The sequence below is a fragment of the Mixophyes fleayi genome, chromosome 4 (genome assembly GCF_038048845.1).
Source record: "Mixophyes fleayi isolate aMixFle1 chromosome 4, aMixFle1.hap1, whole genome shotgun sequence".
In the NCBI taxonomy this organism is placed as follows: domain Eukaryota; kingdom Metazoa; phylum Chordata; class Amphibia; order Anura; family Limnodynastidae; genus Mixophyes; species Mixophyes fleayi.
In genome coordinates, this window is record NC_134405.1 from 70744216 (window position 1) to 70761361 (window position 17146).

A 17146-nucleotide genomic window follows, 5' to 3' on the forward strand; every position below is an offset into this window, starting at 1 on the left:
TTCCAGGAATGATGAATGTGTTTTTTAACGGTTTAACAATTCCTTTGTGACTGACAATATTGTAAATTTTGCAGTATTTTGTAAAGCCTTTTGCACACTTGACCACTCTAAAACATTTTGAAATATGCCAGGGAGAAATTATTAAAATGTTCCACAGGTAAAGTGCAGAAAAGATGGTGTTGCTCGTAGCAACCAATCAAATTCAAAGGGGCGGATTCCGTTTTCCAGCAATGGGCTTCAGGGTGCCTCCAGAATGGTCCCAAAGGCACTCGGCGGCGATGCACATTGCTAAGCGTTGAATCAGCCCTGTCATATTTCTTCTACAGATGACAAATGAAAGCAAATGTCTAATTGGTTACTATGGGTTACAGCGCTCTGCCTTCACTGTTACTTTTCAAAGAGATTTAATAAATGTACCCCATACCCACGTTGCTTGCTCTCCAAATTATGGACTGATCTTTTGGACTCCTTGAGGAGTAGGCAATTCTCCCTGAAGGCCACACACCGGCCAGCAAAGTGTACGTGAACCACCCACTTGGTGCACCATCAAGTCTCCTGGAGGAAGGAATGAAATATAGATCACTATACCAATACCTACTTTATTAGGTATCTCTACCTAACAACAATTTAGCCCTCAGATCTGCCAAACATGGATGGCACCTGTTCTCAACAAGGAGTGTTGTGTACAGAGCAGAGATCCTGGCATGTTTAATATATATATATATATATATATGTACAGACTGGGGTGCAAGAGGGGGTTGCCCACATTGTATAGACAAAAAACAGGGATACTCTGCACTCTCCAAACACATAATTAAGGCCGTACTTTCTTTTTTAAAAACAGGGTATGTTAGTTCCACATATTGCATTATATATTAAGCTGACCAACTCACGCCAAAGTCTTTGGAGAGTGCAGAGTATCCCTGCTTTTTTTAATATATATATATATATATATATATATATAATACTATGGTTATTGCAAATTAGCTGATGGTGTATCTCACCTTGAGTTAGGGATAGCTGGTGTTTCAAAGCTACATTTTAAGTTGACAGGTCTGTTTTTAAAGATAAGTCAATAAGGAAGTATCAGGAAATACAGATGAAAGTGGGTCAGGAAGTGTGGCAATCCTACATAAATGCTGTTTCCCAGCTTGTCATCCAAGTTTGGGACAGATTTTCCTGTGATTCTGACAAGAAACATTCACACAGAGGCTTCCTCTAACATCCTCTTACATCTGTGTAACACTGTGCTTGTGATGTGTGGGATTAATAATATACAGGAAGTAGTCCTCATTCAATCTATAACAGTGTAATAACTATATGTGTACATAGGAAACTTTATTCTGTTCAGATGTGTTTTCTCAAGAAAGTTCATATTTGGGACACCCTTATGTTTGTATATTATCTTGATGTTAGGGGTACGAGGATTTATATCCTCCAGAAAGATAACAATACAAGATAAAGGGAGTCCTATATGAACCAGCCCGCAGGCTTTTTTTCCCACAAATGTGCCTAATGTGCATATATAGATACGTGTCCTTATTCAGCTTGTCAGTTACTATGAACAACATTATGTGGGCTTGCAGTTCATGATAGGAAAACATTAGTCAGCAAAAATAAAAATGTCACTTTAAATTATACTTGCCCGCTTTCTGACCTTATCTTTGGGAGGTCCTGGAGAGAAAGTCCAAGTGCGGGTGGAGTGGCAAGGGGATTTGCACGGGGCGGGGGCAAGAGGGCTCGATTCGCAGTATCCACTTCACTAGGATAGTCTGGAAGAACGCCCTGAGAGTAGGCAAATATGCTTTGAAGTCCTGTCTACTATAACCCAATTTATTCATTTTACACTTTTTGATTTTCTCCTAAAATACTGCTTATTAGAAGCCTCATTTATGTCTTAATTAAGTGATGAGAGTAAGGGATCATTTTGACTGTCTTTAATTTATTTTTATTTGTTTACATTTAACTTATAATTACGTTGGTTTATGTAAACCATACTTGCCAACTTTGAAATTTTGATGTCCGGCAGATCCCGGAAGAGGACGGGGAGCGGCCAATCACATAATTTTGGCCCTGCCCCCGAGCCAAAATCATTCTTTTCCCATGGGGGCGGAGCTAAAGTGACAGGATTCACCTCGAATCTCGTCATTGAGGCTTCTGTCCTGCCCACTTAAGTGTGCAGGATGCGGGAGAATTGGCTGCTCTCCCAGGAGTCTGAGAGACCTACCTGGAATTCAGGAGTCTCCCAGACATTCCAGGAGCGTGGGCAAGTATGATGTAAGCATACTAATGTGCTTTCCTGTATAAATGGTGCAAAAAGGCTTCGTGGACGCCTGCTAATCCTAGACTGTTTTCCTAAATGTGCAGTGTCCACCTGTTGAAGGTTATTAGAATATCTTCTCCTGCTAAGAAACATCTAATTTTCTCATTTGGCTGCAGATATGAGGCACATTATTCATCATCATCATCTATTTATTTATATATTATTGCAGCTACCCTGCATTCTCTGTAATGTAATGTTGACATGCTGCCATGTTCATGCACCTGTATAAAAAGTTGCAGACATAGGTGCACAACATCAAAAGAAGAAGAAGCAGCATTTGCTCTGCAACTCTGCTCTGTAAATAATCATTAATGTCTTGTTTTTAGGGGTCTGTTTATGACATACGTCCAAACACTTTTGGAATGTCAGGGAGACTCCAGGATTCCGGGTATGTCTCCCGGACCCCAGGAGAGCAGACCTTCTCCCGCATGCTGCCCACTTCCTAGTGAAGTAGGCAGGATGGGAACCTCCATGGACGTGATTCACAGTGAATTGCGTAATTTTGGCCCCACCCCTGCCGCAAAATGACACTTTTTGACAATAAAATAAGACTGACTGAAAGAGATCCCAGTAAGTTGTAGTCACATAACTTCTTCACTTCTAACTTTTAGCTCTTCTCTGTTCGTTTTCCACAATAGCAGCATTTAGCTTAAGTGTGCACTTTGTATGGGGCAAATACTTTTCTGTGACCTTGCAGGGCACCATTGTTCACACTGGGTGGATTTCACGGTGTAGATGGCGAGTGCCACATGAAAAGAATTGTTATTCTGTTTACAGTTTTTAACTATTGAATATCCCAGAGGCCCAGGCTATCTGTATATATCTACCTTAAGAAAGATGAAGAGATGTCAACTGACAATTCATGCAAGGGGCACTGGAGCACATGGGACTGGACCCAACTTACCTCTAAAAAACATATTAGATTTATACAAAAATTTGTCAGAGAGGATAAGACTACACAGCACCTTGTCCGATTCCTACAACCACACAGGGGTGCCCTCTCTCTCCATAAGCATTTGTTATATGTATGGAGGCGATGACTAGAGCTATACAGAGGAGCCCAGACATCAATAGCAGAGCTGTAGAAGACACATTACCCTTGTTTGCATATGACGTCTATTGTAAATATTGAACCCAGTTATTTATCTCTCAATCTAATGAAACAGTTCAAAGAATTTTGCAATTACCTAATTTTAAGATTAACTATTCCAAATCTGTTGTCCGTAATATCACTGTCCCTGATTTCACAATGAATGGGCTAAAACAGACTCTCCTATTTCATGGCTCTCATTCCACATAAAGTATCTGGGGATTAACCTAACCAAAAGTGCATTGAATCTTTATAAATCCTATTATATACCATATGTTTGTAAGCTTGTGGGCAGGGCCCTCTTACCTCTCTGTCTATCTATATTACCTAATATTGTTTTATTACTGTGTCTTTCCAATTGTAAAGGGCTATGGAATTTGCTGGCGCTAAATAAGCAAATGATGATGATGATCTAAGGCAAGGAGCTGTTTATTCTTATCCTCTCCAATAATTTCTTATATAAAGCCAATATTTGCTTGAGGTTAGTTGGGCCCAGTCCCATGTGCCCCAGTGCCCCTTGCATGAATTGCCAATGAAATTGGAGACTCAAGAAGGTTTTAATTGTGACACTCAGTAAAGTTGTTACACAGGTTAGTGACTAATATTGTTTGTTTCAGACTATTTTTCCTTATGTTTTCACATGCACAGTGGACTTAATTGTCATGGTACCAGAAAGGCCTAAATTGTGACACCATGTTCAATTGTGTACACAGACTGGGGACTCACCTACAGGAGGTGTCTTGATGTTAGCAGGTGAGCTTATCCCAATATAACTATATAGTGCACAAAATTCTCAGATTTATATATATATATATATATATATATATATATATATATATATATATATAGGATGACACTATTATTTTGGGTTTATAGATGGATTAGGGGCAGGGCCTGATCAACCAATAGGCTGATCAGGCTGCAGCCTGGGGCGCTGGAGCCTGGGGGGCGCAACGTCGCAGAGAAAAAAAAACAATTACCTGCCATTTTTTTTTATTGAGGCATTGACGGGGCTGGAATCATCGGGACCGCCCCTTATCTAAAGCGGACGGCCCGACTGTCACTAATACTTGACAGGCAGTCTGGCAGCGATCGCTGCTAGCTGCCTGTCAGTGCGGCCGCGGGAGCTTCTTACTCTGGTCACGTGAGATCAGGACCTCCACACCTCACGTGACCACAGTAAGAAGTGCCCGCAGCCGTGCTGACAGGCAGCTAGCAGCGATCGCTGCCAGACTGTCTGTCATGTATAGCGCTGGGCGGCTGGAGAGAAGACTGCTGAGCCAGAACAGCAGGTAAGTCCTAATGTCTGGGGGCGGAGGGGCTGGTAACAATGGTAAAGGGGCAGATAACAATGCTAATGGGAGCAGATAGTTCTAAAGGGGCGAGTGAAGAAGCTAATAGGGGCAGGTAAAGAAGCTAATAGGGGCAGGTAAAGAAGCTAATAGGGGCAGGTGAAGACGCTAATATGGGCAGGTAAAGAAGCTAATAGGGGCAGGTAAAGAAGCTAATAGGGGCAGGTGAAGACGCTAATATGGGCAGGTAAAGAAGCTAATAGGGGCAGGTGAAGAAGCTAAAGGGGCAGGTGAAAAGGCTACAAGGGCAGGTGAAATGACTAAAGGGGGCAGTTGAAGCAGGTGAAGAAGCTAAAGGGGCAGTTGACAATGCTAAAGGGACAGGTGACAATGCTAAAGGGGCAGATGAAGAGGTTAATGGGGGTATGTAACAATGCTAAAGGGGCAGGTGAAAAGGCTACAAGGGCAGGTGAAGAGGCTAAGGGGGCTGATGAAATGGTTGAGGGAACTATTTAAAAAAATTAGAGCAGCTTTGGGGGGCATAATCTTTGTATTGTGTGGCAGTTATGAGGATGGTCTCTGTGGTTTTAGGGTTATTAGAAAAGCTAAATATTAGTCAGATGGGGCTGACAGAGGTTTATATTTGATTATAGCTCTTTGACAACAATTTTCATATATTTTATTGCCTACATATGCCTGTGCTATGGGGTAGTTTGACCTGGCCATAATGGACTGTTGTGTTTTGAAGCATAATCATTCAGGATTTGTTAACATTTAGCATTATAATACAATTGCTGCATATTTTCAAAACAGGATCCCAACTTTCCAGACGCCAGCTAGAAGACAACAAAACTGCAAGAACAGGGAACAGAGTAGAGCAAGAACAGGTAAGAGAGAATGCACAATCTGTCTAAGTTTGAATGCTGGCGAATTCTTATTTTTGGGGGAGGGGGGGCGCTGGGGCGGTAATAGCCTAGGGCCGGTGGAACCCTTAATCGGGCCCTGATTAGGGGAATGAGCATATAAGGGGAGGAAGGAGAAGCTGTACCGAGCACAGTATAAAGGGGAGGAAGGCACAGCTATATTTAGCGTTACCAGTAACTAGTCGGCCCTATATTATATAATAGGGAACCTGACGATCACTAATCAGATTAACCTATATTGAATATGGTGCATGCACAATCAGTCTACTTTATATTTATATTTATATTCATATAGGAGGACAAAAACAGAGAAATTCTCACTCCATTTATTTGTGAATATTAAATAGGTGCTGACCAAGAGAGATATATTAATCCTGTAGTGGGAATTAACAACATTATTCTCTACGAACACATTTGACCCTATTAGTTCTCCTTTTGAAAGACATAATATTTGGACACAGGCATCCTCCATTACTGACATCCCCTTTTGCACTACCCACTCAAACTTATAATCATCATCATCATCATTTATTTATATAGCGCCACTAATTCTGCAGCGCTGTACAGAGAACTCACTCACATCAGTCGCTGCCCCATTGGGGCTTACAGTCTAAATTCCCTAACACACACACAGACAGACGCACAGACTAGGGTCAATTTGTTAGCAGCCAATTAACCTACCAGCATGTTTTTGGAATCAAAGGAGATATAACACCCATTCCCAATGATATAAAAATAATAGTTCTGTAAGCTTGCCAATTACTATAAGGATGATGTAGAACAAGATACAATAAGATAGAATTATTTATTCTCTTGGATTCTTTATCCCTGAATACACAGTTATAATAAAAAACAATATATTGCAATGTGAATATGAATTTCAAATGATATTTTGCAATACACAATTTATATGCTAACATTCACAGGGATTTGGACAATATAATCCCTATGTTAATACTCATAGGGATTTGAATACTAGTTATACATCATCCCAACCTGCTTCCCTGACGGATCTGTTTGTTTTTATTTCTATGTACTCTTATTTTTCATACCTTTTCACATGTTTGAATTTTATAATGTTCGCTAATTTTTGAGATCTGGTTAGATAACCGTTTTTAAAGATATCATCCAATAAGGTTGTTTTTATAACTTACATATCTAGTGGACTGGCGTGCCTCAAGAACCAACTTCTTTAGGTGATTTATTTCACAACATGTTCTTTTATTTATACATATAGTTGGGAGAACACCCCCCTTAAATTAAACTCTTTATCTGTTTGCAATATGTATGTAGATGAGGATAGTCCAATCCCTTGAGCGGGTCATAACTTTTCTTTGATTATATTATGAAACCCCCCCCCCCAGTTATATTATCACCCAGGCACATTATGCCCCCCCCTCCCCAAGACATATTATAAACCCGCACAGTACATATTATAACCCCCCAAGACACATTATGACACCCCCCAGCCCACCTGTACATACCTACATGCTGCTGACATCAAAGTAGAAAAGATCCTGCAGAGTGAGCAGTGAAGCTCTTAGTCTAGGTACACACTGAAGAATTTTCCCGACCGACGTGTTATCTCAAACGATTATACCTACGACTAGTGCTTTTTTTGTAAAAAGAAAGGTGCCGGAACTCACGTCTTATTAATCTTTTATGAAAAAAAATAAAAAATTATATATATATATATATATATATATATATATATATATATATATACACACACATAAATTTACTCCCTTCCTTGCCCCTCACACACTTGACAATTGTAAAATAAAAATAATAACTCCTACCTCCTCCTGGTTGGCTGGCAAGGCTGCAGTCCAGATGACTGATGGAGTAAACGCAGGATATCTAGAGGGGAGGCCCCATATGTTAATTTAATAAAACAAACATAACAACTGGACATCACTCACCTGTTACACACTGACATGTCCCCTGCTGCGGCTGCCTACCAACTTTTCTCACATATGGCCGCTAGCTATTCTCACCCCTATTCTGCAACCTGGATTTTTTTTGGCCCTCTCTTTCCACCTCCCTCCTTTTTCTGTAGCCCTCTTTCTGCTCCCCTTCTTTATTCTGTAGCCCTCTTTCTGCTCCCCCTTTATTCTGTAGCCCTCTTTCTGCTCCCCCTTTATTCTGTAGCCCTCTTTCTGCTCCCCCTCTATTCTGTAGCCCTGTTTCTGCTCCCCCTTTATTCTGTAGCCCTCTTTCTGCTCCCCCTTTATTCTGTAGCCTTCTTTCTGCTCCCCCCTTATTCTGTAGCCTTCTTTCTGCTCCCCCTCTATTCTGTAGCCTTCTTTCTGCTCCCACTCTATTCTGTAGCCTTCTTTCTGCTCCCCCTCTATTCTGTAGCCCTCTTTCTGCTCCCCCTCTATTCTGTAGCCTTCTTTCTGCTCCCCCTTTGTTTTTCTGTAGCCCTCTTCTACTTTCGCCCCTTCCCCCTTTCTGTAGTCAGTATTACTTACCTTCTTTTCACTCTCCTTAGTTCGATCGCTGCTCCTCCCGCTGCCCTGCTTCCGGCTGACGGAAACAGGACACACACACACACACACACACACACAGATGCGGTGCTGCACTGTAGCAGCACCGCAGAGAAAAAAAAAAAGGTGCCGGAACGCCGTTCCCAGCGTTCAATGGGAAAAAAAGCACTGCCTACGACTGAAAGTCTGATCAGTATGACGATTCATGCATACACACTGACACGATTTACCTTCAGATCTGTGCTCTTCATCTGGTCCTTCATCTGGTCCTCTAGTCTTCAGAAAATGACAGCACAATATTCATTCATTCCTGTCACATTGTCACACAGATTAAAACCGCCTTGTTAAAGTTATCCAGATGTCCTTAACTTCTGTGACTTTGAAACAAAACATTCTGTCTCAGAACGAACAAATGAATTATTCCTTGTACAGCACTCTCTACATTTATTCACTGGGACATTCATCACTAGCATCGGCTGAACAGAGCCCGACTCTGTAAACTCTATGGGGATCGTGAGCATGAGTGCATACACACTACATGATTGGTCGGACAATATTAAACAGTACGACCAACCAAATAAGCCGCCAATCGACACTTTGGAACGACTTTCGACCATCGTGTCACTATACACACTAACCCAACTTCTGACCGAACGGTCGTATGTCGGCTGATTTGCCCGATTATTGGCCGAAAACGCTCAAATGTGTACCCAGTGTACCCAGCCTTAGTCTTGCAAGATATCGTAATCTTGCGAGATTTTGGAGCTCCTAACTTGCTGTACAGGCTGCTGGACAGTGTGTGATGACACACTCTATCATTACACACTGTCCATGGACAGCTTCCCCACCCCAACTCACGGGTGTGCACACAGGCAAACCAAAAAGTACTCTTTTTAATTTATTTATTTTTAACTATAGAGCACCAGTGCGGCCCGGGTTACTATACATGTTAGGTACTCACCTACTGGAAATGCACTGATGTTGGCAGGTGAGCTTATCCCAATATAACTATACCAGCTGTTTAATTTAAAGGGGGCTCTCACCCCCCCCTCCTCCCCCCTCCCCCCCCTCCCAAAAAAAAAAAGAGTGAGTGCCATCTGCCAAGAAATCTTATTTAACCATTTTTAAATCACAGTGTCTATTGTTCATAATGTTTTTCCACAGCCATATTTAGTTAACGCCGGTGTGTGTAACTGTCATATGCAAGCTAATTGCTAGTCATATAAAATTACTAATATGTGTTTGTGAATTAATTCATAGTATTAGCTTGGTATGGCTCAGATGAACTCTCTGTCCAGCCATGTATTAAAACTGAGTAGGGAGAGACTAAATTAATTTATCTCTTTGATTGTTTTAAACTCTTCTGCTCTACCCATGAGGCATTTATAGACAGAGAGTTCCAGACACATAGTTAGAGATGAGTGCCCAATACCAATTTATGGCATGGTAAAGGTTTTGAAATCTCTCTTTCAGGTTATATCAATACCATCAGTGATGTCCAACATACAGACCCCTCACATTCTTGCTGATTATGTGATATCTCAGGACATCTCAACTAGGTTAATGAACAGTTGAGATAAGTTTGAATGAAGGGGAATAAGGACACAGGAAAATGTCATACTTATAGGAATCATGTTTTGCATGCAAATGAAGGGAAACGTATGACCTGTTATGTGGAGGTAATATTATCTTTGTAGGACATTCTGGTAAGAAGTTAGGCCAGTGTAAACAAACCCTGACTTTAAAGGTGTTTGAAAAGAGGTCATAAAAAACTAATTTGCATTTACACAGACTTTTTAGGTCTGACATCACAGTGGGAGGGGGATGTAGAATGTTTATAATGTTCTGTAAACTAGTTTGTTCACTTTTGGGAGTCAATTTTTATATTGAGAAATTTTCTGTTATTAATGCCCTATCAGTAGATACAAAAGTGATCATTTGTTAGTTTACAATTTCTGTTGTTTATTCCTTTTTACTTTGTTAGAAATTATTGTATTGTATTGATGTATGCTATTCTGTTAATTGCTTTAATCTTAAGCATTGTGGATTTATTTTCCATATTAAATTACACTTAATAAGTTAGGGTCTCTGTATTCTTACAAGTTCAAATGTCAGACCTAGCTTGGTATTAGAACGTGACATAGTTAACACAGAGGAGATCATTTGGTTTATGATAACTCTGGGTCATGGGAGATCATTCGGTTTATGATTACGCTGATGAAAGTAAATTGCGAAAGATTAGTTTTAAGTGAGGACTAAAGGCTTCCTGAGTTTCAGTTCTTCACAAAAAACCTTGGTGGTGACATAATTGTTAAGGTAGTTTAATTTTTAAGATAGAATTAATCATTTTTTAACAGAACATGTGGTTTTTGTTTAATCTTTTGTCACACACGTGACTCAGGTGAGTGCTGGATGGTGATAGTAACATATATTCATACCATCTACCCACCCAGGGCTTTATGATAGGCAGAATAAGGAATATTGGCATAAGGCCACCCAGTCCTGCAGATGGGGGCATGCCTAGCGGTTTTGAAGTGCTAGACTACCTTGTTTGCTCCCTGCCCTCCAAACCCTTTCAGGGTCAGTGATATTTTTCTGTAACTGTTGTGCACATAGCCCCTAGAGTACCTCTGCCAAATTCATGGCTTATTTCAGCCTGTAACGTTCACCACAGAGCCTATTTATAAAAGGGAGAAACGTCCTTTTTCTGGATGAAACAAGTGTTTTGGCCACAGTTAAGGCTTCTCCCTATTTAAAAATTTCACCAGGTTACTCTGGTGAAAGCTTCTCCATGTAAAGCACGGGGTTACTCTGGTGAAAGCTTCTCCATGTAAAGCACGGGGAAGCCTTTTTAACAAGGAACGTGGCAGTAAAAGTCATTCTTTCAGCATCGCCATCTCAGGATGGTGATAGAAGAGGATAATGACAGGAAACATGCTTTATTATTAAAAATAAAACATTTTTTCCTAAGTGAATTTATTTTTAAATATATCTCTATTTTATTTATTTTTCTTTTCTGTTTTTTTACCCCCTAAGTGGAACTGAAAGCCGAAGTGCCAAGTGGCTCTGGTTCTCTTACCGCGGAGCATCCAGTATCACTGGACAGCTGAGTATCTGGCAGCCTAAAATGTCTATGACTTACATTTCTTATTTCAATACATTGTTTAGCAGTGCTCCTCCCAGTGTCTATAGGAGGAAACACTTGGTGATCAGGTCTATGTATAACATTTCTTTCTGCATTACATTGTTTATGAGTCTTCTCTCTGTGACTAACAGAAAATACTTCCAGAATTTCGGGATAACAGGTCTCTACATAAAAAATCTCATAGTGATTACATTTGTTCATTACTGTCCTATTTGGGAAACAAAGTGAACATTGAGGTCTCTTTATTTCTAATTGCTGTTGATGTTGGAGTGCTAATCCTTCATGGTGATCCTCTTTATGTGAAAAGTGAAAACAAAAAAATAAAAGTGGGTAGAAACGTATATATTTGAATAAAAATGTACTAGCAACTAATATAAAAGTGATAGATATTCCCATGTGATCTGATGTACCAAACTAGCTTCACCAATATCTCCATCTCTCTGTGGGAAAATGGCTACTCCAGGGTCGTATCTAGGGCTGTGCCACAGGGGCGACCGCCTAGGGCGCAATGCTGAAGGGGGGAGCAATTTAGGAAAATTTTAGGTTCATTTGGTTAAAATTGAGGGCTAAGGGGGCGGCATTTGTCTTTCTCGCCCCAGGCGCTAGAATTCTAAGTTACAGCTCTGGACCCGCATCTGTTATCTACCTGGCCGGCATTGTTGATTACCGTTATCAGCTCCATCATCTGTGACAAGCCGTGCCAATAGTGATTGAATATGTTGGGACTTTGTTGATTCCTGTATCTCAATTCGACTTTTAATAGAGAATCTGGTTATTGCATATGCAGCTTGTATTAATGAATGTTGCTGACAGTTACTATTGTTGCATGTCTTCGTGATCATCATCTGCAAATCACTCAAGTCTTCATAGAACCCTTGTATTAATGTTTTACAATAAAATGGTAATCTTTGTTACCACCATTTGATGGCCGAATTAGATCATTCTCCTGCTATGTAACATGTTCTCAAGCTGTCACATGTTTTCTCTCACAGAGTGTCAAGTAGCAATTTTTTAAAGCGTCCTTAGAGAACCAGGCTTACAAAAGGTGCTGAAAAGCCAGATGAGTGAAGAAAGTTATTATGGGATCAGGATATATGCGTTTCTGATGAGACTCATTTAAGAGATACTCAGATTGGCACGCCATTCCGCCACTGAATAGTGCACGAGATCTGTTGATACCTTAGATAGCATTGTCATACACATGATGATGTCACTTATATACATGGCCTTTCAGAGGTTCATTGATTTTAATGCTTAACTTCATTAAAATTTACAAATAAATACTGTATACATATACTGATGTACGGGATTATTGGAGATTTCAAATTAGAAGTGCTTTTCTAACTTTTTTGTTTTTTTCGGAAATGTAGCAATCAATTTGGAAAATTCCAACTTACGTGCCACGTCACTGTTAATAATATTATGTTGCTGACGGCACGAAAGTTGGAACTTTCGTGCCGTCAGCAACATTCATTAATACAAGCTGCTTATGCAATAACCAGAGTCTCTATTAAAAGTAGAAATGAGGCACAGGAATCAACAAAGTCCCAACATATTCAGCCACTATTGACACGGCTTGTCACAGATGATGGAGCTGATAACGGTAATCAACAATGCCGACCAGGTAGATAACAGATGCGGGTCATAGCGTTCATCACAAACAGTGGAACAGGTATGCAGAGATCGTGACAGTCCAACCTACAGCAGCGATGACCCCACAGCAATGATGAATAGCAGCTTACCACGGATTGTGGAACAGGTAACAGGAGTCAGCGATGCAGGCCGAGTGTCACACGCCGGTCCCATAACCAGGTACCAGCGCTGTGACTTTCCTCTTGTTAACGGTGATTGAACTTTCTAACTGGTTCTAAGACATTACTTTCACACAGGTGCTCCTGGTTACTTTGTTCTGGACCTCCTCCCGATTCTCATTGGTTCTGAGTACTATTTAAACCTCCCATGGTTCTCTGTTCATTGCCTGTTCTTCGTGTTACTCACTCAGTACTAGGATTTGGCTTCCATAGGTTGATCTTCCTATTATCCATTGCTGTCTGGATTTGGCGCTCTCTTCATTGCTGCTGCTAACCTGCACACTGAACTACCATTGTAATCCACTTGATGCACCTGTGGCTCAAGTTCTCCATCTCTACCCGGCTGGCTCAACACCGCTATTTCTTCATTGTGAGATCTACTGCCGAGTTTCCTGTCACCTGTAGTTCCACGCTTGGCTCAGCTGAAACTTCAGTCCGCTGCTAACCTGCACGCTGAACTATTATTGTGAACTGCTTGCTGCACCTGTGTCTACTACCACATCTAAAGTTTCTCACTTCTAAGTGGCCGGCTCAACACTGCTGTGGTTTTACTATTGGATCTACTGCTGAGCTATCTGTAACCTGTAGTTCCACGCACGGCTCAGATATACTTTGCTCCTCCGCTACTTCTAGGTAATGGGATTGTTATCTGTAGAATCAACGAGTTCAACGCCTTTGCTTTTCTACAACGAGTATTACCGCTATAGCAGTAACTCACCTGCTACGTGGAATCCCCTTCGTTTACGGATCAGCTACTTCTATATTATTATTCTGTTTGGACGTTTGCTGTATCAGTGATTCACATTCCTCTGCTGTGTGTTACTTTATTGGATCTAGCATTCTCCATTCAATATCCTCAGCGTTGAACGTTTGCTCTAATCATCCCCTGCAGTTGTCAAGGGTTACCTTTTGTGAAGTAGCGTGTTGTGAGTTGTTTCTCCAAGTGACTAACCTGCCGTGTGATATTCATCATTCCTGTATCCATTGTGTCCTAACCTCCACTACCCTCTGCTAGTGCTTGTCTGGGAGACCGCGATCTGCGGGACAGGAGCAGCGGAGTCCATATCCCCTTGCGGGATCCCTGGTGAAAACCTCCTACCCGTTAGACTCCTCACTGCTGGGCAAGTTCCATCTCGGCAGAGGCAGGGGATCTATAAAAATCATTGTGACACCGAGCAGGTAACATGTGTAGATCATAGCGTTTACCTAGAGCAGTGGAACAAGTATGCAGAAATCGAGGAATTCCAACAAACAGCAGCGATAACCCCACAGCAATGATGAATAGCAGCTTACCACGGATTGTGGAACAGGTAATAGCAGTAAGCAATGCAGGCCGAGCAGGTAACGGGTGTAGATCATAGCGTTTACCACGAACAGTGGAAAAAGTATGCAGAGATCAAGGAAGTCCAACATACAGCAGCGATGAACACCCAGCAATGATGAATAGCAGCTTACCACGGATTGTGGAACAGGTAACAGGTGTAGATCATAGCGTTTAACACGAACAGTGGAACAAGTATGCAGAGATTGAGGAAGTCCAGTATACAGCAGTGATGAACACACGGCAGTGATGAATAGCAGCTTACCACGGATTGTGGAACAGGTAACAGGTGTAGATCATAGCGTTTAACACGAGCAGTGGAACAAGTATGCAGAGATCGAGGAAGTCCAGTATACAGCAGTGATGAACACAGCAGTGATGAATAGCAGCTTACCACAGATTGTGGAACAGGTAAGCAGTCAGCGATGCAGGCCGCGCAGGTAACGGGTGTAATTCATAGCATTTACCACGAGCAGCAGATAAACTCAGTTTCCACGGGTATGCATCCCAACAGAGACATCAGAGTAACAGTTATGACTTGAAGAACCAGCAATGCAAGAATGAAAGGAGAGGCCTTATAAAGGGAGGCTGACCAATGGTAAACCTGACCAGTACACAGGTGTAGCAAACACAGGTACAGACCATGACTAATCATCTGCACTAGAACAGGAATTAAAGTGACAGTCAGTGTTTAGAGGCTCGGGTAGAGATACCTGGGGAGCGGAGTGTGACAACATCCCTAAAGCATAGTGATGGGTTAGTCGACAATATTAACCCTAGTCTGTGTGGTAGGGAATATAGATTGTAAGCTCCTCTGGGGCTGGGAGTGATTTGCATGATAAAATATTCTCTGTAAGGCACAAATCATTATGTAGGTGCTATATGAAAACCTGTCAATAAATAAATCTTATATTAGAAATGCTAAAAGAATCCCAGATATACTTCTATCTTTTGATGCTAAAAAACGCATTCAATAGAATATCGTGGACATTTATATCCCTCACTCTGGAAGCGGTTAGCATCTATGGAGATTTCCTTACAGGCGTATTTGCTCTATATTCAGACCCATCAGCAATGATAGTGATCAATGGGACACCATCCAATAGGGTTATTATCCGAAACGGTACTAGACAAAGATGTCCGCTGTCGTCCATGGTCTTCACTGTGGTTATTGAACCCTTACCGGCAGTCATTAGATCTTCACAAGTATACCAGGAAAAGTTTCCTCCACTCTCTTTCAGATTACAATCTGATCTGGCTTTGTGGCGCCCCTTTAAAATTTATTGGCCAGGCAGTATAATAATGTATTTTATGTATTCCTTATTTATCTTTAAACTTTAGACTTCTTGCCTTAAGGCTTTTAAAGGTGTGTTTATTCTGTACCATTTGTGCAGCGTGCATGTAACATGTACATTAAACCCCTTAATACTTAAAAGATCACAGAAGACCAAATTTGGCTTATTTTTTTATTCCATGCTTCTTAATTGCACTTAGATTAGCCTGAATGCTAAATAACTTTGTGTCATGCTTCTTAATTGCGCTTAGATTATCCTTAATTCTTCTGCATTGGGACCATTACCATTGTAAATCTAAACAGATTAACCTACATGCTAAATAACTGAGTGCCATGCTTCTTAATTGCACTTAGATTAACCTTAATTCTTCTGCATTGGGACCATTACCATTTTGCACTTAGATTAGCCTTAATTCTTCTGCATGGGACCATTACCATTGTCAGCATGTCTAAACCTTGCACCTTGTCTAAACCTAACTTATTTGTTTTTCCTTTTCTTCTTTTTTTCTTTTTTTTTCTTTTTCTGAATGCTCTTTAGGGTGAATTGAGGTGACTCCGGCAGATGGAGAAGGTCACCGTCATCGTCACGTCTTATGCCTCTTAAAACGTCAGACGATTACGTCTGTAACCTGTAACAATGAAAAATAACAGCTTAAGTTAAAGATTCACTTTTTCATGGTAGACAGAATTTGTTGAGGAAATCTTGTACAACACTGGCCTAGACTGTAATTTATACATTAGCTGAAACATATATATTTACCTCTCCGTGTGCCTTTAGTAACAGTCACACGCTTCTTCTGCCTTGTGTACCGTCTCCTCTTTCGGGAAGTCACTGCCCGAGTTTTGGGCAGGTGGCCCTTCTTTTGTTTCCTTTGATAGGCCATTGTAGTGGCCAATTTGCCTTCAGCCAGGAGCAAATGACTTGTAGGCTCCCAGCCCCCACTTTTATACCCTGAGACTACTTATGATGTCATATGGGTGGGGTTTGGGTGTGGTCTGGCCAATTTTTGTGACATTGTCAATTTGTCATGTGGGTGTGGCCAATTAACCAGTCATAGGGGTCACACTAAACATTAACATCTGAGTTCACAGCAACAATAAAATAGGTGACTAAAATATATGTTCCAGGAGAAGAAAGAAGCAAGATTTATATTTGGTTTGTAAACACAATCACATATGTTTGGAAACGGTGTGAAAAACAGCTCAAACAGACCTACACGTAGTGGGAGGGTTATTAAGTACAGCCAGGGTTTCCAGCTGTCAGTAAATTTATTGACACTAAAATAACTGAATTTGCTACCAGTCAATAACAAAAGTAAATGTCAGTAAAAAACAGACCGTGAGATGAAAATAAATTGATCACAATAATTTCTTACAGGTGATTATGGTTAATCATTAGTCTTCTCTTAATCCAGAAAACCAAATCCATATGTATTGATAATGGAAGCACTCTTTTTG

The 17146-nt window shown here is 40.9% G+C and overlaps 1 long non-coding RNA gene across 1 annotated transcript; it reads right to left on the bottom strand.

Moving 5' to 3' along the window:
* Positions 1–15850: 15850 nt before the first annotated feature.
* Positions 15851–16703, bottom strand: LOC142149886 (uncharacterized). Its single transcript, XR_012690900.1, has 2 exons — positions 16449–16703; positions 15851–16317 (listed from the first exon to the last, which is right to left on the bottom strand). It is a non-coding gene; the product is annotated as an uncharacterized LOC142149886 (long non-coding RNA).
* Between the last annotated feature and the right edge of the window lie 443 nt (positions 16704–17146).